General features: G+C 38.2%; 1 protein-coding gene across 1 annotated transcript in view; it reads right to left on the minus strand.

Moving 5' to 3' along the window:
- Positions 1-24,694, minus strand: part of Pld5 (phospholipase D family member 5) — a 389,728-nt gene that overhangs the window by 147,166 nt on the left and 217,868 nt on the right. The gene's annotated exons all lie outside the window — the stretch shown is intronic.

Here is a 24,694-nt window from a genome sequence, read left to right on the forward strand (position 1 = left end):
GGGCCTAATCCCACATGATGAAGGTTCGGGCCTACTGTTTTCTTCTATTAGATGCAGGGTCTCTGGTTTTATTCCTAGGTCCTTGATCCATTTTGAGTTGAATTTTGTGCATGGTGAGAGATAGAGGTTTAATTTCATTTTGTTGCATATAGATTTCCAGTTTTCCCAGCACCATTTGTTGAAGAGGCTATCTTTTCTCCAATGCCTGTTTTTGGCACCTTGTCTAATATAAGATAATTGTAATTTTGTGGGTTAGTCTCTGTGTCTTCTATTCTGTATCATTGGTCTACTAGTCTGTTTTGGTGCCAATACCATGCTATTTTTGTTACTATTGCTCTGTAGTATAGTTTAAGGTCTGGTATAGAGATGCCACCTGCATTACTCTTCTTGCTAAGGATTGTTTTAGCTATTCTGGGTCTCTTACTTTTACGGATTAATTTCATGACTGCTTTTTCTATTTCTATGAGGAATGCCATTGGGATTTTGATTGTCATTGCATTAAATCTGTATAGTGCTTTTGATCAAAGATCTAGGAATATAACCAGAAACCCTGCAGCTAATAGAAGAAAAAATAGGCCATAATCTCCATCATGTCGGATTAGGCCGCAACTCCCTTAATAAGACTGCTGTGGTGTAAAATTAAAATCAAGAATCAATAAATGGGATGGATTCAAACTAAAAAGTTTCTTCTCAGCAAAAGAAACAATCTGTTAGGTGAATAGAGAGCCTACATCTTGGGAGCAAATCTTTATCCCTCTCACATCAGAGAACGCACTAATCTCTAGGGTATATAAAGAACTCAAAAAACTAAACACCAAAAATACAACCCAATCAATAAATGGGCCAAGGACATGAACAGACACTTCTCAGAAGATGACATAATCAATCAACAAATATAAGAAAAAATGTTCATCATCACTAGCAATTAGAGAAATGCAAATTAAAACTACTCTAAGATTTCATTTCACTCCAGTCAGAATGGCAGCTATTATGAATACAAACAAAAATAAGTGTTGGTGAGGATGTGGGGGAAAGGCACACTCATACATTGCTGGTGGGACTGCAAACTGGTGCAGCTAATATGGAAAGCAGTATTGAGATTCCTTGGAAAATTGGGAATAGAACCACCATTTGACCCAGTTATCCCTCTCCTCTGTCTATATCCAAAGGACTTAAAAACAGCATACTACAGGGACACAGCCACATCAATGTTTATAGCAGCACAATTCACAATAGCTACATTGTGGAGCCAACCTAGATGCCCTTCAGTAGATGAATGGATAAAAAAAATGTGGCATATATACACAATGGAATATTACTCAGCAATAAAAGAGGATAAAATCATGGCATTTGCAGGTAAATGAATGGAGTTGGAGGAGATAATGCTAAAGTGAAGTTAGCCAATTCCCAAAAACCAGATGCCGAATGTTTTCTCTGATATAAGGAGGCTGATTCATAGTGGGGTAGGGAGGGGGAGCATGGGAGGAATAGACAAACTCTATATAGGGCAGAGGGGTGGGAGGAGAAGGGAAGGGACATGAGGTTAGAAATGATGGTGGAATGTGATGGTCATCTTTATCCAAAGTACATGTATGAAGACACGAATTGGTGTGCATATACTTTGTATACAACCGGAGATATGAAAAGCAGAGCTCTATATGTTTAAAATAAATTATAATGTATTCTACTGTCATATACATTTTTAAAAATTAATTTTAAAAAAGTGTATATGTAAATTTTAACTTTACTATGGGGAGTTGAGGATTTGAACCATGAAAGGCTTGAGTATATGATGTGGGAAATCCACATTATGAGGCTACATCACACAGCCTTCCTTGACAGTGTAGGCCTCCTCCAAGGAGATTTGGTGATGTCTGCATAGCCCAGAGTGCCACAGCGCAGACCCGATATGTTATTAACACATATTCATAAAAGCTGTTTGTATTTTCTCTTTCACAGAGAAACACTTGGTGTGTACGGTGAGACCCCATGGTTAGGTAGACCAATACTTTAAAATGAATTCATTTATTTTTGCTCTTACAAAAATGTATTTAGCAAAATATTTTTAGCTCAAATAAAAACAAGATATCATCTAACCTATCTGTATTTCTGGCTCTTTGCCTTAAATTGATTCCTTCTGTGTTGTTTAGTGAAATGTAAACAAAGACTAAAAACATTAACGAAAGTAGAAATCCTGAAATCTACAGATACTATCCGATTGTCATTAAATAAGGCACATTTTTACTTTTAGTATGTGCTGATAACTCACACCAAGAAATCTCAAAAAATTTTAAATCATTAATGCTCACTAAATGAACTTGGGCTTGGTACAACTTCTGTCCTTGGGCTTGAGATGAAACTTCTATTAAATCTCCCATCTTCAGCGTGTCACCTTGCTGCCCAGTCATTTTTGTTATGACATTCAAAATGTAATAACTTCCAAAGGTATTAAACACCTACTCTATACAGAGATCTGCACTGACTCAGTTCTTTCTGAGTTATATTCGCTCATCATTTTTTAATAAAGGAATAACAAAAGCACCTCAGCTTTTAAACACCAGCAATTTAAAATCTTGTTCTTTGTGTTGAAAAACATGAACCAACATCTCCAACTTCAATAAATCATCTCAAAATGGCCCAGGCATGCTGACCTACTTTAAGTCAATTTTTTTAGGGAAGTCTGCAAAACCATTATGATGGACAGTACAGTCCTGTGGAGGAAGCTACAGTCTGAGGACAGAGGTCTGGTTCAGCCCTTTGGTAACTTTGAAACACAGGAGGTCTTTTCAGTTCCAGGGAGAAAAGTCAACCTTTTTCTCTACCCTCCTAGGTTCATTGCCTAGGCCCATGAATCAAACTGATAAAAGATTAACCAGAGAAAAATGAATTTAAATTATGCACATACATATACATGAACGCACCAGAAAGAAATGAAACTCAAGGAGATGACAGATGATTAAGGATTCTATACCATCTTAGGCTAAACAATGAAAAAGAGGTTTGGAGGCTGTGGGAAGATAAGAAAAGTGAGAGAGAAGGAGTGGTAAATTAGGGTCATCTTGCTATATTGCCCCTACAGGTCTGTCAGGTGAGTTGTCTTCAGGCGTATTTCTCTTCCTAATATGGAGATTTTTTTTTTTTTTATATAAATGGAAGTTTCCTTTATCAGTTTAAATGTCCTTTGCAAAAAGGAAAATATATACTCTATTTTTAGGTAGTTACGGAGAGGTAAGGGGCTTCTCCTGCATCTATTGGTTCTCAGTTGCTTTTAGCTCAAAAGACATACTCCTCTTTGGCACACAGATTATTAGTAGGGCAGCATATTCTGGTATCCTTCAATCCCAAGAACATGGGGTTATTAATACTGCCTGTTTCTGTTGACCCAACAATTGGTGGGGAGGATCAAATGCCCAAATATAACATGAAGGGAAAATTCAAAAATATCAAAAAGAAACAAGAAAGGAGTCATGCTCAATAAGATGAGTTCTGAGGATTATTAGAATATGCTAGCGGTTTTCAAGCTTGTATTAGCAGTTGAATTCTTTGTTCAAATAAAAAAATTAAGTGTAATATCTTCTTTCATCCCTCTCTGTTCTCCTGTGCAGAATCCTATACTTCAGAAAAACACTGAATTTTACCCCCTCCTCCTAGTGAGGTATGATACTTTTAAAACACTGAACTTTCAAGATACTGACATTTCACACAAAATGAGAATGTCACAGCTGGAAGATATTTTAGCAATCCATAGTTTATCAATCTCCTTGCCTTCAAAATGAGGACAAAGAGGCACAAGAAAGTTGAATGTTGTGCTGATGTTCACACAGCTTGCTTAAGGCAAAGTCTGGCTTGTTTCTCTTCTTGATCAGTGTCATTCTCTCTACATGACCATTTTGTTATGTAATTAAAGAACTGTATGACCAATGTTGAGGTCCATATTAGTGACCTGGGCAACAAATGGAAGAAATCTCTCCAGCAGTTACATGCATGAACACACACACACACACACACACAAACAGAGCTACCCCCACCAACTGAACATAAGGAGGATAAGGGAGAAAAAGACTCACAAGTAATTTAAGGAGATATAATGTGGCTAACAGGTGCATTAAAAGAGAAAAGAGGCAAAAAAAAAAAAGTTTGAAATAGTAGAAAAAGTTGAGGATAGACCTGAATCTAAAGAGGGTTGAAAAGTCCCCTGAAGATGGAGGTACTTTTGTTGCAGACATACATCTAGGAATGTTCTAGAAAATAACTGAACATCTAAGAGAGAGAAAATTCTTACAAACTTCCAGCCAAAAGAAAAAGTTACCTATCAAGGGAAACATATCAGAGAGACTGGCCTGGAACTAACCATCTACAACACTAAGACGCTCCACGACAGACAAAGACTCAAGCCCAAGAATCCTTTCCCCACACAAAGATTTCACCAGTGAGGGTGAAAGGAAGAAATATTTAGAGACTCTATTGCCTCTGAAGCTCACATGAGGAACAGATTGAAAGAAGGAGTCCAACCAAATAGTAAATAATACAGAAGACCATCAAAGAAGATGAAGAGGAGAAGAAATGAGTAGTGAGAAATATTAGAGGTATAAATGCTTGGGACACTTGCTCAAAACAAGGATTCTTAATAGAAGGACACAAAACAGAGAAGTCTACTAAAAATATATCATGTGCATGTGCGTGTGTGTGTGTGGTGTGTGTGTGTGTGTGTATACACACACCAAGGATTGAACTTAGGGATACTTAAACACTGAGCCACACACCTAGCCCCTTTTAATTTTTTAATTTAGTGGCAAAGTCTTGCTAAGTTGCTTAAAGGCCTTGTTCAGTCGCTGAGGTTGGCTTTGAACTTGTGATTCTCTTGCCTCAGCCTCCTTAGCCACTGGGATTACAGGTGTGCACCACTGCACCTGGCTATCATGCGCATTTTTTATTTATTTAATTTTTTTGTAGTGCTGGGGATTGATTCTAGGGCCTTGTGCATGCGAGGAAAGCACTCTACCAATCGTATTATAACCCCAGCCCCTATCATGTGCATTTTTGATGGAGGTGATATTGTCCCAAAGGGGCTAAAAACTAGTTCTTGGGTGAGGATGAAAGTTACTCTCTATTATGATTTGGATGTAAGACATCCCCCAAAAGCTCATGTGTGAGACAATGCAAGAAGGTTTAGAGAAGAAATGATTGGGTTATGAGAGCCTTAACATAATCAGTGTATTGATCCCCTGATGGAGATAACTGAGTAGTAACTGAAGGTGGGTAGGGTGTGGCTGGAGCAGGTTGGGTCATCGCGTGGGCTGGGGGTGCCTTTGGAGTTTATATATTTTCTATCTTGTGAGCAGAGATATTTTTCCTCTCTCTCTGCTTCTTGATCTTCATGTGAGCCACTTTCCTCTGCCACATTCTTTCTGCCTCACCTCGAGCCCTAAGGAATGAAGCCAGCTACTTATGGACTAAGACCTCTGAAACCATGAGCCCCACATAAACTATTCCTCCTCTAATTGTGCTTGTCAGGTCTTTTAGTCACAGCAGCGAAAAAGCTGACTAAAACACTTTTCTTATCATTAACACATAGTTTTACATACGATACATATACAGCATATCTGTGTATTAAAAATTCATGGGGGAGGGAGGATTAATGGGAAGGTCTTTAAAAAGGTTCGAGTTGGGGCTGGAGTTGTAGCTCAGTGGAAGAGTGCTTGCCTAGCATGTGTAAGGCACTGGGTTTGATTCTAAGCACCACATATATAAATAAAATAAAGGTCCATTAACAACTAAAAAATATTTAAAAAAATTAAAAACAGCCTCCTAGGTAAGGTGATAATGAGGTTTTTTGTTTTGTTTTGCTTTGGTTTTGGTAGCAGGAATTGAACCCAGGGTGGCTTAACCAATGGACCATATCCGCAGCCTAATATATTTTTTATTTTGAGACAGAGTCTTGCTAAGTTGCTGAGGTAGGCCATGAACTTGTGATCCTCCTGCCTCAGCCTCCTGAACTTTGGGATTACAGGAATACAGAATAGAATTAAGTGTGTAAGAGAGCATCTGGGAGTATCCAGAAATGGTATGCACCACATAAAGTGATAATGAAAAAACATTTAAGGAATAATTTTTTCTGCACCCAACAGGATAAATAATGGCAGTAAAGAACAGAAGAACAGGGGAGAACTTAAAGCACTAGATAAAAAAGTAGGCTATTATTATGTAATGGCAAATTTTATGGAGCTGGGATAGTAATAAACTGATATGTATCAGACAGCACAGGAGCTAAATACATAAAGCAAATATTAATATAAATGCAATTAAAACAGTGACACAATATAATACTGAGAAATACATCTTCCCAAATTGGTCAGATCTAAAAGAAAATAAATGAGAATATATGAAAATTAAATAATACTACCAATAAACTTGATCATGCTCATACATTTTTATGTATTTTCTTATTCTATATATCATATCCCCCCCAAGAACCACATTTTGTCTTTCTGTGGAACAAATATATAAAAGTCTATCTTGTAACTGCAATAAGAAAGTCTGAACAAGTAGCCAGGCATGGTGGCAGAATCCTGTAACCCCAGCAGATTGGGAGGCTAAGCCGGAGGATCACAAGTTCAAAGCCAGTCTCATCAACTTAGCAAGGCCCCCAGTAACTTAGTGAGACCCTTTCTCAAAATAAAAAAATAAAATGGGCTGGGCATGTGGCTCAGTGGTTAAGTTCCCTTGGGTTTAATCCCTGGTTAAAAGAAAGAAAGGATGTGACTCTACTTTGTGTACAACCAGAGATATGAAAAATTGTGCTCTATATGTGAAATATGAATTGTAATGCATTCTGTGGTCATATATAGCAAATTAAAATTTTAAAAAAAATTAAAAAGAAAGAAAGAAAATTTGACAAAAATTTATAATGAATGAGCTGAGAGCAGTGGCACATGCCTGTAATCCCAGCTACTTGGGAGGCTGGGGCAGGAGGATCTCAAGTTTGAGGCCAGCTTCAGTAATTCAGCAAGACCTGTCTCAAAATAAAATAAAAAGGGCTGGGGATGTAGCTTGGTAGTAGAGTGCTTGCTTAGCATGTGTGAGCCCCTGGGTTCAATCTCTAGTAGCAAAACAAAAAAGTTATAATGAGATATTCTTTGTGTTTCATTCTCTACTCATAATCTAACAAAATAGAGAAAAAAAAAAAACCCAGACTCTTAACATGTAACTCAGAAAACAAATATTACCTCCTTGGAAATTGAAGAACTCACTATTAGATTATCTTAAAATCAGAGGAGATTCTCTAGAAAACTATAAATAGGTAAATGTCTCACAGCAAAACCATGAAATGAAGCAATATCTGTTGTCAGAGAAACCGATAACTCTGTCTATAGTGTTATAAAAAAGAACATACTAAAAAGTCATGGTGAACATGGCGAAAGCATAAGAATAGAATAAATAGAATTAAGAAGAATAGAATAAAGTGTGCAAGAGAGCTTCACAGAGGATCCACAAATGGCATGCACAGATTTTTACCAATAACAAAGATTACACTTTAATTTTATGTGTAAAGGATAAAATGGTTTAATTTGGCATAATTGGAAGGGCCCTTGACCACATGTACAATATCCACAATTAGAATGAGGACATACTACTGCTTTAAAAATCAGGCAACCACATGAACAGTCTTGGAGTGGGGGAACTTGGACCAAGCTGTAGTAGACTACTGAATGGTCCCAGGGCTATCAGATCCTAATCTCCAGAACCTGGCAATATTAGCTTATTTGAAAACAGAATCTCTGATGATGTGATTAAATTAAACGGTTTATGAGGAGGAGATTATCCTAGATTATCTGAGGATAATCATCAATGCAATTACAAGTATACTTACAAAACAGAGACAGGAGGGGATTTGACCTAACTAAAGGAGAAGCTAATGTGAAGATGAGGCAGAGACATGAACAGGCTGGCTTGGAAGACTGCAGGATGTAGGAACACAGGCAGTCACCAGAAACCAAAGAGATAAAAACTGATTCTCCCCCAGCTTCTCTGCAGGAATGTCTCCCTGCTGACACCTTGGGTTCAGCACATTGAAACAGGACTCCTGACCTTCAGAACTGTGAGAACATACATTTCCAATGCTTTAAAGCATAAAGTCTGTGGTAGTTTGTTACAGTGGCCACAAAACCAAACCAAATCAAACCAAGAAAAAAAAAAAGAAAATATAAGATAGATATGTAGAAGTAATAAAAGACAATATGTGTGTGTGTGTGTGTGTGTGTGTGTGTGTGTGTGTGTGTGTGTGTATAGAGAGAGCAAGCGAAAGGTACCACAGGGAAGGAGGTAGGGAGTAGGGAAAGGGCAGTGGAAGGAGACGTACTGGGGTCTGAATTAGAAAAGGTATATCCCATGCTTGTGTAATTATGTCAAAATGGATTCTACTGTCATGTATAAATAAAAGGAACCAATTTTAAGAAAAGATACTACAAAGTTAATGAAAAACAACAAATTTGAGATACTTGTTATACAAATGAGATATGAACAAAGTGTGAAATATGATATGTCAAGAACTATGTAATGTTTTGAACCACCAACAATAAAAATTAAAAAAAAAATAGTATTACCTAGAAAGCCTAGAATCCAACAAGTTTATTTATGAATAAATTAAGATAACATTTAACTTTAAAAAAAATGAGATATGAAGGTTTAATAAATATACTCTTCAGAAACATTGAAAATTAATAAGTAAGGTCAACCATCCAATAAAATGTGAGGCAAAGTATGAGATTAGGCATGCCTAGGGACAGCAAGCCTACATGTCCAGCAGACCTAAGGGGATGCTTTATATAGTCAAGCGAAGATTTAAGTGAACAGTAAAGAGCTCAATCTCTTTCCACTCAGAAACTGAAAAAAAAAAAAAAAATTAAGAGCATCAACATTTACTCTTGTCAGCAATTTGGGGAAAAGAAACTCTAAGATATTGCTTCCTCCCACCCAGGAGACTCATACCTAAAAATGTATCCCAAAGAAGCATAAGCACCAGTGTGTGCATGTAAGTGTGTGTGTGTGTGTGTGTGTGTGTGTGTGTGTGTGTGTATGTTTATGATTCTATGAGCATGGAAAAATGCAGAAAGTTTCATCTTGGGTATGTTATTGTGCTATTTCTGTGTGCTATTATCCTTCCTTAAGTACACATTTATATACAAATACATTATATGTACCTTTATATGCATATATTTATGTGTATATATATATATATATAATATTAATACATATGTGCATTTAAAGAAAGTTTAAATAAAATTAAAGTTAAATATTATTATTAAACATATTAATATTAAACATATTAATTTGAGGATAGCCATGAGAAAAATTTAGAATTTATTTTTAAATCATAGCATTTTTTGAATCAATATACTTGCCTTTATTTATTTATTGAAATTTGTGACTAAAGAGATAAGACCATATGTAATACAGATCTCCTTTGGACTGATTTTATTAGTTTACTTATTTAACCAATTTAAGTTCAATTTGTTATAAAATTATATTTTACAGTTTATAAGATTTTTCAGTTCATAAGATATACAAACTAAAACACTGAACAAATATACAAAAGGATATAAATATTAATATGTTATTTACTTGAATATTAGTCAGTGTCAACTTTTATTCTCAAATGCCCCTGAGACAGGGAGAAGTGTCTTCTAAGAAAATTCATTCAACGTATTTCCTGGTTACCTACTACATGCCAGAGACCAGATAAGCTGGATATCACAAGGGAGACAAGCAGATAAGAAAGCAAGTGCAGCCCGATATATCAAGTTCTAGGATGAAAGAAGTACAGATCTAGGGGGAAACGAATAACCAGCCTAAGGCACTCAGGGAAATTTCCCCCTAGGAAGCAAGGAAAGTGTGGATATTCCCAACAGAGACCTGTTGCAGAGTCCAGGTGGGAGACAGAGGGCATGAAGTTCTGACTTCATCTAGAAAGCAATGTGGGCCTCTTGAAGGATTTTTACACAATCACAATCAATCTTTTGCTCTAGGGCTGAACATGTAGCTCAGTGGGAGAACATTTGCCTAGCATGTGCAAGACCCTGAGTTCCATCCCCCTACCATAAAAAAAGTCTATGTGTATTGCTAATATATATTTCTAGAAGAGATCTTGATGCAATTTGTAGAATTATTGACATAGGGCAAAACTGGAGGATTTAAAGTACAATTAAAAAGTTGGTGAGGGTTTGGTGAGAAATAATGTGGCCTGAGATAGAGTGGTTCAATGACAAAACAAAACAAAACTGGAGGGAATCCAGGTATTTGTGAGATAAAACAGTGAGGAGTACAATGAGTAGACTTGGGGCTTGAGGCAGATGGTGGGTTTGGAGATGGCAGCCAGATCCTCAGAACCTCTCCTGATCCACCATGGGAAACACAGACTTCTTCATCCAAAGCTGGAAGGTGTGCCCATTGCCTCTCTTCAAGGTCATAAATCAGCCAGAGCTTCAGGAGTTTAGACAGTGTCAGAGGCCCAGCTCCTTGATTGGGAATACCCACTTTTTGGCAATGAGTGCCAAGGATTACCCTACGTGATACCAGTAGAAAGCGTGGGCTGTGAAGATGAGCAGGTTGCCCATATACTTGTGAGTAATAGGCCCCGTCTCATTGGGAGCTTTAATTATTCTGGAGAGTTAATCATCAAGATCCTGCCTAATGATGGTTATCTCAATTATGCATCCCATGAGCATGAACATAGGCATCCTTGTCAGGGGTAGATGAAGAGAAATGAATAGGCTCATAATGCCAATGTGAGCCAGGAAATAGCAAGGAATTAAACATCAGGAGCAGCTTGTTTATAATAAGGCCCTGAGCTGCTGAAATCCTACAGAAGCAAGAAATCCTATAAAGAGTTGCTTAAGCATCCTACACTCTAGCTACAAAAGATAGGCAGACAATGTTATCTCGGCACTGTCATTTAGCAGTGTCTGGAAAAGAGTGGCATCCCCAGCCCAGCAACATCCCTTTGCTATAAAAAAAAAAAAGAGAGAGAGATACGACTGGGGCCAGAACTCTTCCACAATTACTTGTTCCTAGTGGGCAGAGGAATTCACACAGAAAAGAGGCATAATTCCTTCAAAACCTCCCTCTGAGGAGGCTACAGTCTCCTCAACCCAGGGAATGACAATGAGCATGCTCCCTGAAAATCTCATGGTCTTAAAGCCGCTCAGGATCCTTAGTCCTCTAATTCCATTTCTGAGACTTGACCCTGAGCAAATTAGCAAAAAGTAAAAAAAATCATTTTGAACAAAGATCTTTACTGCAGCAGCATTTATTCTGAAAAGGGGGAGAGAACTTGAATGCCCCACAATAAAGAGAAATAGTTACATAAATTTAATCTGGTGAATCCACTCCATCGCATATTGTGCAGTCAATTAAAAATGTTTACCAGTATTTCTAATAAAATGGAAATGGGCTTATGTTATCATGACAAGTTCAAAATTTAGATACAAAATTCCTTATATAATATGAGCATTATGTATGTAAATTATGCATAAAATATCAAACTGTCAAAAACATTTTTTGATGGCTATATGGATGATTTTCTTTCTCACGAATTTCTCTGTAGTTTTCTAAATGTTTTATATCGACTATTTACTATTAACATAGAAAATCCATTTAAAAGAAAGTACTAAGAAAGATAACCATAGGGAAATAGAAAATGTAGTAGAGAAAACAAACAAGCAAACAAAATTCATATAAGACAACCTTAAGAAAAGTCATTGTTTAATCTAAAGAACTGGGAAGAGTTTCCTTGGGCTAATGGTTTATTCACATCTATATGCTCAGAGTTAAAAAGAATCATAGAGGTTAAAGTCTTCTTAATGATGTGATGTCGCCTATGAGTTTATATCAGAATAATGATTTCTCTTGGAAATACTCTGACAAGCAAGCAAGATTTCAATCAGACTTATTCAACAGATGGGGAAATGGAAGCAAAGAGAAGCAGCAGGAATTTATGAAGAAAGAATAAGGACTTCCTAAGGAATGGAATCCCCAGGAGCCTGAAAGCTCAGCTGAGTAGCCAGGAGCAGAGGCAAACTTTGACAAGTTTATTCCCTAGTAGCTCCTTGTGTTACTCTTCTGCTCTTCTGCTCTTCTGAATTCTTGTGCATGTTTTGTGTGTCTCTTCCATCATACCCTTTGAGCTCTAGAGGTGGGGTAGGGACCATTACTTCTTTGACCATGCATCCACAGCAGATAGCTTTGTACCTTGATAAATGTTTGTTCAATAAGAGGCACATCTGAAATCATTTAGTTGCCACACTTCAAATAGAAGAATGCCAGTTTATAAATAAGCATTTGCTGAGTGTTGATTTGTGGCAAGAAAAAGATGCTGTTTTAAAACAAGGGGACACTTTCTGTGAGGTCATTGTCATGCTGACAATGCACCCAGAGTTCTACTGAAATCATACTTGGCTGGAGATGAAAAGGCTCAAGAGTCATAACCATTTCAAATCAACAATCATTGAGCTTCCTCCTTCTCTTCCTGGCTATGCACTAGACATAAAAAGCCACAGGAATAAATGAGACACAGTCCCCCAAATCCAGGAATACATAGAATGCTCAAATACAAGCTGCTACCCATTTACATCATCACTGAAAGAACAACTATAATAAACAAGATTAAATTGAAACATGCAAAATTAGGTTGACCAACGGGGAGAGGAAGCAACCAACCTGACCTGGTCTTTACACTGAGAAAAAATTTCATTGGATAAATTTTACTGGACTGGGACGGTTTCAAACAGTGATTTCTCAATCCTGGATGCCCATCAGAAACATCTAGGCATTAGTTGAAAGTATCAAAGCCTGGCTCCTCTCCAAATATTCTAACCTAGCTCGTGTGGGGTGGACCAGAGCATCAGTTTATTTTTAAAGCTTCCCAAGTGACTCTGAGTGACACGTCATGGTGGAAACTACCATGTCAGCAGTGGAGGTTGAGAATCTACCTAAAAATATGAACATTTTTCTTTCTCCTTCCTTCACCTAAATCCTGAAGAATAATTTGAATTTGTACTCTGGGTAGATTTTTTTTTAAACTCTTTTTATAGAAGTTAAAATCCTGATGGAAAATTGAATGTTATTCCTGCTCTAAGATATGCAAAAAGTCAAGTGTCCATTAAATTCAATGTCCTGCACTAGAAAAACAAAAATGAAAACAGCATTAATTTTTTTGTCATTCTTGCGATCACTGATATATTGTGGATATTTTTTACTGCAGCAAAAAAATGCCAATTAATATAACATCTATGCAGAATGGAATATCACCATAGAACTACTACCTGGTCAGGACATGACATTACCAGTATCAGAGTCTTCCCTGTGTTCTTCCAATCCTATGCTCTTCCTTTTTGCCCAAAGGTAAGCATCCCAATAATAACATAAAGATATAGTGACCTTATAGAACTGAAGCCAAGCATTGGAACCAGATCTTGTGCCCAAGCCCATATTTAATTTCACTTTACTCTCGTCTTTCACAATAATCAGGTGAAGTATGTTTTCTTTTATGACCATGAGTTTGGAGAGCAGCAAGAGGGCCTTGGGGCAGCTATCTCCTCTACACTGTCCATTGTGTAAGATATCAGGAGCTGCATGTAGGTGAACTAATCAGTGATAAGAATTGTCTGACTTAATAAAATTATTTGGTCTTAAAATTTGCCAAACTGGAAAACATCTTATGACTAAGGTTTATGAAGATAAGGTATGCAGCATTTGGCCACAAACATCCACCTGTGAGAAGGCACTCATCAGTCACCCATCTTCCATATGAACTACTCCTAAATCAGCTTTCCAGCAGGGTGGTCTTTTAGGGTGCTGGTTCACCATCTTCCAATCAGCTAGCTCATCCTAATGTTCTTTTACTGACACTGCCTTGCCCCTCAACTAATGGCTTCCACTGTGGGGCAAACAGACTGAGCCTCTGAACATCACTATCTTCTATGAGCTCTATTTTTTATTGTTTTCAAACATTATCTAACCAAATTCATAAAGCAATATGAGTGAGGCATTATTATACATATTTTATATATGAAGTTGAGGAACAGAGAAGGTTTGACATTGGTTCAGTGTGACCACAACTACTAAACCATTAGCCATGTTAAATGCATTTAATATCTATGATTTGGTTAAATGTCCCCCAAAGGTCCATATGCAAAAGGGTTGGTCCTCAGGGTGGCACTATTGGGAGATAGTGAAACCTGGTGGGTGGCAGCTTTTATTTGAACATTCCATGTATTCCTGGATTCTGAGGCCTGTGTCATATTTATGTGATGGTCCTGCTAGGTACCACCATGGGGTGTGTCCTCAAAGGGGAGTGTGAGACCCTGGTCTCTTCCTCTTCTGCTTCCCAGCTCATGTGGTGAGCAGTATGTCCCACCATGTGCTTGCCATGATGTGATACCTCACCAGTGGCCCAAAGCCATGCCATTCAATCATGGACTAGAACCTCCAAAACTGTGAGCCAACATAAGACCTTTCTTTTGATAAGCTAGTTTTTTTTTTTTCCAGGTATTTTGTTACAGTGACCTGAAACTGACCAATGTACCTATAATCTTTATGCTACATGCCTTCTAACACTGCTAGTTTGCCTTTGCTATTAAATCAAATTCTGAGCACTGAATATAAAGAATAACCCATTCTGAACTGAGTCAGTTAACAGAAGAACATTAGTATGCATTGCAAATATGTTTCATTGTTATACATGTTTTGATTTTCCCTTGAAGATAAAGCAGACTGTAGGTAGTTGTCATAATACTATAGAAATAAATGTATTCCAACTCAGGATCTATATCAATATAAAAGTGTTTTCCATGCTATGTAAGAATATTCTGCTTTTCCTAACTGCCCTACTATAACCTACTCACCATAATATACTCACAAAATTTAATCTAAAGAATCCAATTTCCACCCACTATTCTTATCTTTTTCCAGACAAAAGGAAAAGTAGGATATACTGTGATTTTTTTTTCTTGGCTTAAAAAATAATCATTAAGACTAGAAATTTTTATTAAATATTTCATGATTAGGTCACAGAGTGACTAGAAATTTTATTAGACAAATCATAAGGATGTCTGCAAAATAAATATGACAAAGAAAGCTTTATAAATTAGATGAAACCAAAGCCTTTGTCTGTTGGTTAAACTACACTGACAGCCAGTTAGGAAGAATGAATATTTCAAGGAGGGAGTGAATGGGTTACAAGAAGGCACCTGGAGACCTGAGTCACATGGGTGCAGCTGCAATGGATCATGATGGCAGGGAGAATCCTGCCAACATCCAAGTAAGAGTGCTGAACGTTGCCCGGTCCTAAGGGGCTTCAATGTGAAACAAAAACAAAGAGGAGCAAAAACCTAACCACCTGACAATCAATAAAAATGGGAAGTGACTCTAGATTTGAGAATAATATGTTACTTCCCGTGGGGTCAAGATTGAAAATGTCAATTGCAGAGGGATATGTATGTTTGTAGTTGTTTTTATTTTTAATCTCAGCAGATATAGACTTGGGCTGTAGATTATTTTCTATTAAATGATACTATTCTAAGATAAAATACATTAAAGTCTTACAAGATAACAACTTCGCTAGATAATGACAGAGCCACAAATTGGGAGGTAAAAAGATATTCTTGAGCTTATAAAATTCTTGAGAATGGGACTTTGTAGAGTGGTGAATGGATGGCCAGTCCTTTCAGATTTTTACCAAAACTGAAGAGGCTCCCTGCATCCCTAAGGATAGAGCAGATGCTTCTCAGTGGGCACAATGATGAAGGGCGGATGAGCAGGTGGGTGAGAGTAAGACAAAGTTCGTGTGTGCGCGCGCGCGCATATGTGTGCATATGCATAAAGAGTTTCAATTAATCAATCAAATGAAATTAAAAGTTCTATATCTAATGTGAGTTTTTATAATCCTTCTTATCTGCCTAGAGTCTCACTATTGTCAATATTGTAATCACCTTTTAATTTTACATGGTAACCACCCCAGTATCTAGCACAATAGAGCTCATAATAAGAACTCATTATTGGATAATAGAATTAAACTGACTTACACTAGAGTTGCAGTGGGCACACCAATAAAAGAATGTGAATGGTAACGATATTCACAGTATTCATAAATACTTCTACAGGCAATAAAATGGTCAGACACGATTTTCCACACTTTCCATATATATTCACTAACTTAATCTATACAGCAGTAACATAGGTTGTTATCACCCTGCTTTTGATGATGATGAAATTGAGGTACAGAGAGTTAGCACCTTGCTCAAGGTCACACATTTACGAAGTATATAAAATAAACCTAAGGTACTCTCTTGGCTTATTCTACACACTTCCTAAGATCTGCAAACCACTTCACTGTGTAGAGAGAGAGAACCTAGACTGTCACTTTCCAAAATGACCTTCTAATCACTGATCTTTCATACATGCTACTCACTAACTTAAACAAGTCCTGTTCAATTTAAAAAAATCATAATTTTCAAAATCAAACAATTGTGATATATCATCAGTTGGCAATCATGGCTCTCTGGGAGGCCAGTATCTAACTGATTTCACATCAATGCATCTCAGCAAGATTCAATTATTGCAGCTCATTAATTATTTTATTAGGTTCCTTACAGCGAACTCATAAAGAAAGAGATGTTTTTACCCAATGAATTAGGTAGCTCTACTAACAGCCTTCGTCATTCATATTTCCTGGCTTTTTCTGAACAGTTTTGATTTCATAAATTCCCATCATTTTATCTCATAAATTAGCAATCAAAATGTCCTAAAATTTCAATATCTTATTGGCTAAACTCATCATCCTGACAAAAAGAAACAAAAAGGCTTTGCCTGATCATGTATTTTAATTAAGTTGTAAAATATAATTACCATGGAACTGTAGATCTCACTAGCCTTTAGCATGGTTGTAATGTAGCATAAGAGCACTGTCCAGTTTCCATCAGCACAGAAGGAAACAGACACAATGATATTAACCAGTGAAAGATAAGAAAGACAAAAGGGTTTTTTTCAGGGTGAGAATCAAAACAGCAACCCTTTGGAGGTACAGATTTTAAACCAAGGTGTCTATTTTCATACAAACAAAACAAAAACAGGCATTTATCATTCCTATTAATAATGACCATCCACTCACTGTTACAAAATTCCTACTTGTTCAGAGGAAAGACAGATATCATGTACTATGTTCATTTGCAATTATTTCCTGTGGAGCTTGGCCACCACCTATATCATTTCTTGGTGCATTTTGATTATTACTATAAATAAATGAGCCACTTTTTGTTTATAGTATTTGTTTATTGGTGTGCTGCTTATGAACCCATTTAGAACTATTAGGCTTTGTTGGTTTGGTAGTAAATGCCATGTTTAACTATTTACCCCAATAAAAATATTGCATATATATTCAATATCCTGAGAATCTGAGCCAATGTTTATTATCATGTATATTTTGAATGATAGCATATTTATACCAGAACATCTTAAAATTTACATTGTTTGCATGAATAATTATGGTGTGAACATTCTTTCCTAGCATTGTGTGTATACATTGTGTGTGTGTGTGTGTGTGTGTGTGTGTGTGCGTGCGCGAGCACAATGAGCCAATCAGTGTCTATCTCAGTAATGACAAAGTCTTGGTGAAAATAAAAGCATACTCACAGGCACAAACACTGGCTGCTCAAAGTTTGAAATGTTAAGTAGAGTGTTGAATTTCCTCTTCCATTGGGGAGATAAAATCAGGTAAAAATGGAAACATTGACTTTCAGCTAGTGCCTTCTTCTGGGGGATAAAGGGGAGTAAAATGGTGCCTGAAGAAAACAAGATATGGGGTCTTGAATCTCACCCAGAGAGAAATGTTGGGAGCAAGTACCTGTTTCCTTTGTCCATTCCAGATTGTTGTGTTGTAAAAAGGGAGGAAGAAAGGGAACCAGGATCTTTAAAAATAATCTTTAAATGCCTAAGAGATTTTTGTACTTAGATAAGTTCTCCCGGACCTTTTACTCTGTGTCCTGTTGTTCATACTGCTTTAGGGGTTGTGGGAAATGGGGGGGGGGTGGCAAAAAAGGTTCCACAACACTCCATTCTGCATGCTTGTTCTTGTTCTTTCTTTAAAGACCACAGCCCATGCCTGGCCCTCAGCCAGTGTGGACCTAGTAAATACAGGACATTCCACAAGAGCAATCACTTGGCCACCAACAGACCAGTGGAAGAAAACATCCCCTCCCTTGCAGACACTGGAACCCCCCACCCCCAAACATAGTTCCCACCCTAGTTCACACCATTTTCCATAGGACATAGCCAGGAATAGGTAGTGTGGGGTGAGCTGTTCATATAATCAGCCTCACAGTCCCCTTGAACCCATTTAATTCTTGAAGTAAATCAAACCCTCCTATCCTTCATTTTTGCAAATGTAGCTCTTGCCCTTGCAAAGGGCAAAGTGAAACTGGACTTGAGCCTAAAGAAAACCAACTAGACTTAAACTGTTAAAGAGTCTGGTGCTACTAATGGAAAGAGAGGAAGTTAAGAGGCATCTCTTAGCATGAGCAGTACAATTCTACTAGGAGATATTAGTTCAAACTGTGTCTCTTCCTGAAGGCTTGCATGCAAGTTTAACAATAATAGCCAGGTCATTGGAAGCAAGATGAAATATTCCATTTGTTGACAGTAGGTCTATTATTAGAGAGTGACTTAGACTAAGCTTCTAAGTGTTAGCATCTTTCTATGTCAACAACATCTAGTTTAATTCATTCTCAAATCATGCAACTGATGAAGATTCTCTCCTTAACCAAACACAAGCCAGGCTCCTCTGAGGCTTCTCAACTAGGTCTCAACCTTGACTGTGGTCTCAGTCAGATGATTCCATCCACAGCCCCTGCTCCGTTAAAAGACATGAACAAACACTAACAAGGTGTCCAATAGTTCAAAGACCTATCCTCAGGATAGGTCTCAGGATGACTCAGGATGACTCTCACTGCATTTAAAGTATCTGACTAAGAAAGGTTAAGGCTGACAAAATAACTTACTATTGTTTTAGTCAACAACCGACTACCCTTCAGTCTGTAGGGGAGGGTGGGATCCTGACTTCCATAAGCACCAGTTAGTTAACAAACTCAGAGGGGTTTCAAATGCACCAAGGCCCCATTCCCACCTGCTTCTCTCACTCTGCTCAAGCCCTGGCCATTTCACTTCCCTACTCCTTCTCTCTATTCTTACTTCAAAGCTCCCAACCGTCTTTGCATGGGCCAAAGGTGAGTTTAACTGATGGTGACTCCTCTTCTTTGGTGCAGTCAGTATATTACTGACTAAAATCTATTATTAACACTTTAACTAGTGTGCAGCTGCATTTACCTTTTACACAATCCATTTGCTCACTACTTATCAAATACCGAGCACCTAGTATGTCAGGCACCTGTGCCAGGCATCATTATAAAAGCAGACTTCGGCTGTCCATTTTCCCATTGCCATGTGGGCAAGACAGGCAGGGTGGTGTGACTTCTATTATGTAACTTAAGGAAGCCTGGCACAGAAAGATCCTAATGACCTGTCTTCTAGCAGATGGTCTCAACAACTATGAAGGTTTGCTGGGCTCATAGAGCAAAAGGTCAGAATGACAGTTCATCACTTTTCAAACTTATTTGATCCCATAAATCACCTGAAGCTCCTGTCAAAATGCAGATTGATTCAAGTGGGGCTGGGTTTTGTGCTGAGAGTTTGCATTTCTTATATTCTTCCAGGTAATAAAGTTACCACTATATCCAGGGCCAAACTCTGAGGAAAAAGAGTTAGCTCACACCAGAAGGACTAGCATGGAAGGTCAGATTAAAATCATGCCCAGGGGTGCATGCCTGTAAATTCCATCTATGTGGAGGACCGGGGCAAAAGGATTGCAAGTTTGAGATCAGGTTTAGCAACTTATCAACTTTTTTTAAAAATAAAATTTTTAAAAAGGCTGGAGATGTAGCTTAATGGTGGAGTACTTGCTTAGCATATGGGAGGCCCTGGGTTCAATCCCCAGTACCACTAAAATAAAGAAAGGAAGGAAGGAAGGAAAGAAGAGAGGGAGGGAAGGAGAGAGAAAGAAAAAAACAAAGAAAAGCCAGAAGTCCTTAGGTTGTTTTGGAAGATTATTTCTCTCTTAAAGAAGGGTCCACAGACACCCAAGTAGGGATTCCAGTTTGCCTGGAAGCCATCTGAGTGCCTCTGCTCCAGGTATTTGAATCACCTCACACCTCACACCTCACACCTCACAATGTAACTGATGTACACAGGACTCCTCTACTTCCTCAGCCTATAGAATCCCCTTGAATTCTGCAAATGGATTTACTGGGCACCTCTGGGGAATGCTGCAGGGTACTAGGACCTCCAAACACAATCAACTCCAAGTCTAGGTTGTTTTCTGGAATCCTAGTGGCCAAGTAGGATTTAGGTAAAGGTCAGAGAGAAATAGTAATCAGGAGGTGGAGGTGCAAAGAGGGGAGTAATAAAGTTCACTTTATATTTGAAAAGAAAAATCCAGCATTCTTGAGGCATAGCATATTAGAAAAGAGATAATTAGGCTACCACGTCCTAAATTCAAATCTTCCTAGTGTGTGGTGGCACACATGGCTTTTTAGTAGTGTATATGGGTTGGGACAGAGCTGTAGATACCCCAAGCTCTCAAAATGTAGCAGCCTATACTAGTCACTGCATGGCTCTCAATTAAGGCTTGCAGTTCCTGTTTCCTTCAGTGGCTTAGGGCTGGTCTTCTCTAGGGCTAAGGAAAGACAACTTAAACTATCTTACACCATTAAATCTGCTATAGTAGATAATTCCCAAAGTCCACTGTCAACATTTTCTTCCTCTGGTAAACATGCACACTATACCAGGAGTCTTTTGCCCCCCACCCCATATTTGGGTTGGCCTGTCACCTGCTTCATTTAATAGAATGTGGCAAAAGTAGTGTTCTGAAATTGAGAGGTCTTATAGTTTTCGCTTTCACCCTCATGGAATCCAGCTGCCTGGATCTTGGGTTAGATTACTGAATAATGAGACTCCACATGAGGAGAATGAGAACCATCCAGTCCTCAGACAGCCCAGCCCCAGCCACTCTCCCAACCAAGTGTGACCATGAGAATGAATCTAGCTGGTACTACTGGAGTCAAAGAACTGTGCAGCCAACACACAGAATCATAGGAAATAATAAGGAAAATATCTTGAAGCTGTTTATTACATTGCAATAAATAACTGAGATAAAGCCATGTGGCACTGCCGTGGGGACTGGGTGGTGATGAAAGCAAGAATCTCATCCTATTCCTCAAGGCCAGAAGCACAGTAAATAAACTGCTTTGGGGGCCTTCAGAAGGGCCATTCAAATCAAGAAGGCCAGGCTGCTTGGCAACACTACCACCTGCTGTAAAACGGAATTTAAAAATATAACTAATGACCCTGTGGATCTGGCTGAAAATTTTAGGGTGGTGATCAAAGCTTTCATAGTATACATAGAGTGTTATGAAAAAGATGAATTAAAGACAGAACTGTTAAGTTTTCATGCAGAATTTAGAGGAAATATAGAGATCTCTCCACTCAGCGAAAAAAATCTCAAAGAGGTGGCCTCAGGGTGGTGGGTACATTGTAAACCTCTCAGCTAGACAAAAGAGCTCTGTAATATATATGTAATTTAAATTTTTTTCCCAATATATTATGAAGTCTTCACAACTCCACAGAACCTTTCTGGCTGGGGAGAGACTGCCCCTAGCTGGGCTAGTTAATTCTTAGAGGTTACAAATGCCTCTCAGAACCAGTCAGGAGCATGCCTCTGATATGTAAATGAATGAGTCTAAATCCAGATCTCCTCTCTTAGAGCCATACACCCCAGGAGGCAAGATTCCTCTGCCTTAATTATCTCCAAACCAGGTACCAGGAGTCACTTCTATAGCTTACAGTCTGAAGAAATTATTCAAACTAGTCAATCAGGAACGATTTGTGCTGCCCTGTCTTGTCTTTCCAAAGATATACCTATATAGTCTCTGGTTTAAATTTTTCTCTTGGTCCTGCCCCTTATGACTCCTGACTACCCTGGTGTCTATATAGTCTGCATAGTATTCCATGCCTTCTGTCTCTAGTACCTATGAGTATACTAAATTTTGTTTTTCTGAGCCTTTCCTTTTGTCTCTTCTTGTGGCCACACCTGACTGACCATCTCCTAAAACACTACAGAAAAGCTCCCAGCAATTTGAAGGGTGAAGACCTGGGGCACCTAGGTTCATAGTCTAGGAAAAAGAAAGACAAGTCTGCAAGTTATTTGTGGTATGGGTTCTTTTTGCTAATTCAGTGGAACATCTAAAAGTTGTTAAGGGTTTGTACTATCCTGGATTAAAACAGGTCAGAGATGGTTTAAAATGAGATGAGGTCTCTGTGGTTTTAAATCCTACTAGCAGGCAGCATACTAAGAAATAAGTCCAAAAGAAAAGCAGATTATTTCTTGTGGGGAAAAAAAAAAAAAAAAAGAACATAGGCTGGGCAGTGGGTTGGTGCAGCTCAGTGGAACAGTTCTTGTCTACCATGCAGAAGGCCCTGGGTTTAGTCCCCAGAATCATAAGAACGCAGACACAGATGGTCAGATGGTGGGTGGAGCAAGGGGCTTTTGAAGGCAACAGATTGGCAAACCAGGCCTAGGGAAAAGAACTAGATTCCAGTCTAGACACATTCCTGTTTGCAGAGTTGGAGAAACTGGTAACACATGCCAGGCTGGATTCAGAATTATCATAGACTAATGACTAAAATGTGCTGTCCCTTTCCACCTTTTTGAACAAAAGTGTCTGTAATTATCCTATCCCTGCTTTAACACCGCATGTTTAGAGTCTGTGTGGAGAGACATATAACTAGTCTTTAGTATACGTGTTTTCAAATCAAGAGAAGCCCATACGGGCAATTCATTCAGATCTACAGCTAATACAGATAAAGTAGTCCTAGACATTGAATCTTTCATGTAATGGAACTTAGAAATTAATTTTTGAGGGAAGAGGTGAGTGTATTTTGCATGTGGAAGAAACATGAATTGCTATGGCCACTAAGTGGCTGAGTATTATTTCCAAAGATGGCTGCCTACAGTGCTTCTCAGTACTGTATCTGGATGCCATGCCTCCAATCTTGGTCTTGTGACTTGCTTCAACCTATGAAATATATCGTGAACAACATTCTGGAATGCCAGAACCAGGTCTTTTAGCAGGCCTTAGAGCTTTAGCCTTTGTCTTCTTAGGATCCAGTCACCACATCTAGAGCCCAAGCTAGTTTACAGAAAGATGAGACATGTGTGAACAAAGAAGAGATTTAGCCACCCCCCAGACATTCCAGCTACACCAGCTGACAAGCCAGATATGTGTGATCCTTCTTGGATCCTCTAGCCCCAGGCAAGCCACTCCAGCAAACACTCTGTGGATCAGTGATGAGACCTCTCTATCAAGCCCTGCCCCAAATCATGAATGTGAAAAACGACTGATATTTTTTAAACCACTGTTTGGGATGATGCTTGATGCAACAATAAATACTTGAAACAGCTGCGAAATAGCGGACATGGGAACAGGAATAATGCATGCACGTTTAGCAATTTTAGTAAATGTACTCAATTCTTCAGTATGAACTTGTGCACTTTGGTTGTTTTTACCTATTTTCTGATAATTTCGACTTTAAAATAGTAAAAATGAAAAACGGATTTCAAAGCACCAATAAGTAATGAGTATAGGCTTACTGCCAAGACATTTTTAATTGCAGACATGAAACCAATGTTACCCTTGACCCATCTAGGACACTTAAGTATAGGGCAGTGATCATAGATTTGGACAGGATAGCTCAATGCAACTATCATGGTTGTATCAATATAAACAAAAATACACTAAAACCAGCCAGAATCATTTTCTCACATCCAGAGTACTTGACTCAGAAATCACTTAACTCATTCAGTCAGTTTTCAAAGGATGGTTCTCTTCAATAATCACATTTCTGTTTCCTATTCACCCAAATATGACAGACTCAAGAAACAAGTACGATTTCATTGTTATAAAAAGTTGGCGCTGGCCGGACATGTTGGTGCACACTTGTAATCCCAGTGATTCAGGAGGCTAAGATGGGAGGATCGTGAGCTCAAAGCCAGCCCCAGCAAAAGCGAGGTGCTAAGCAACTCAGTGAGACCCTGTCTCTAAATAAAATACAAAATAGGGCTGGGGATGTGACTCAGTGGTTGAGTGCCCCTGAGTTCAATCCCCAGTACCAAAAAAAAAAAAAAAAAAAAAAAAAAAAAAAAAAAAAAAGTAGGCTTTGTAACTAGTGGTAAATTATAACATAAATTGACCAAATAAATATCTTGGCAATAAGTTACAGAAATAGATTTGTAGACATGCAGGTTGTGCAAAGCACATTTCTGGGCCTTGCTGTTGACAGGTGCTCTGATGTGAATGGCACCCCTGGAGCCATGTGGCACAATGCTATATGGAGAGCCTATTGTAGGCAAAGTGGAAATATGCTCATGCCCTTAAAAGCCTGGGGTGCTAGTAGGAGCCAAGCAACATATGATTAACAACAACATGTATAGATAAATGTGATAATATGCACAAACTCATGAGCGAAGGTGGAATTTCAAATGAGTTGAGCTTGAGGAGTGGAGGAAAAGAATACTAAAGAGTGTAAAATGCAC

Source organism: Callospermophilus lateralis, chromosome 13 (genome assembly GCF_048772815.1).
Source record: "Callospermophilus lateralis isolate mCalLat2 chromosome 13, mCalLat2.hap1, whole genome shotgun sequence".
Lineage (NCBI taxonomy): Eukaryota > Metazoa > Chordata > Mammalia > Rodentia > Sciuridae > Callospermophilus > Callospermophilus lateralis.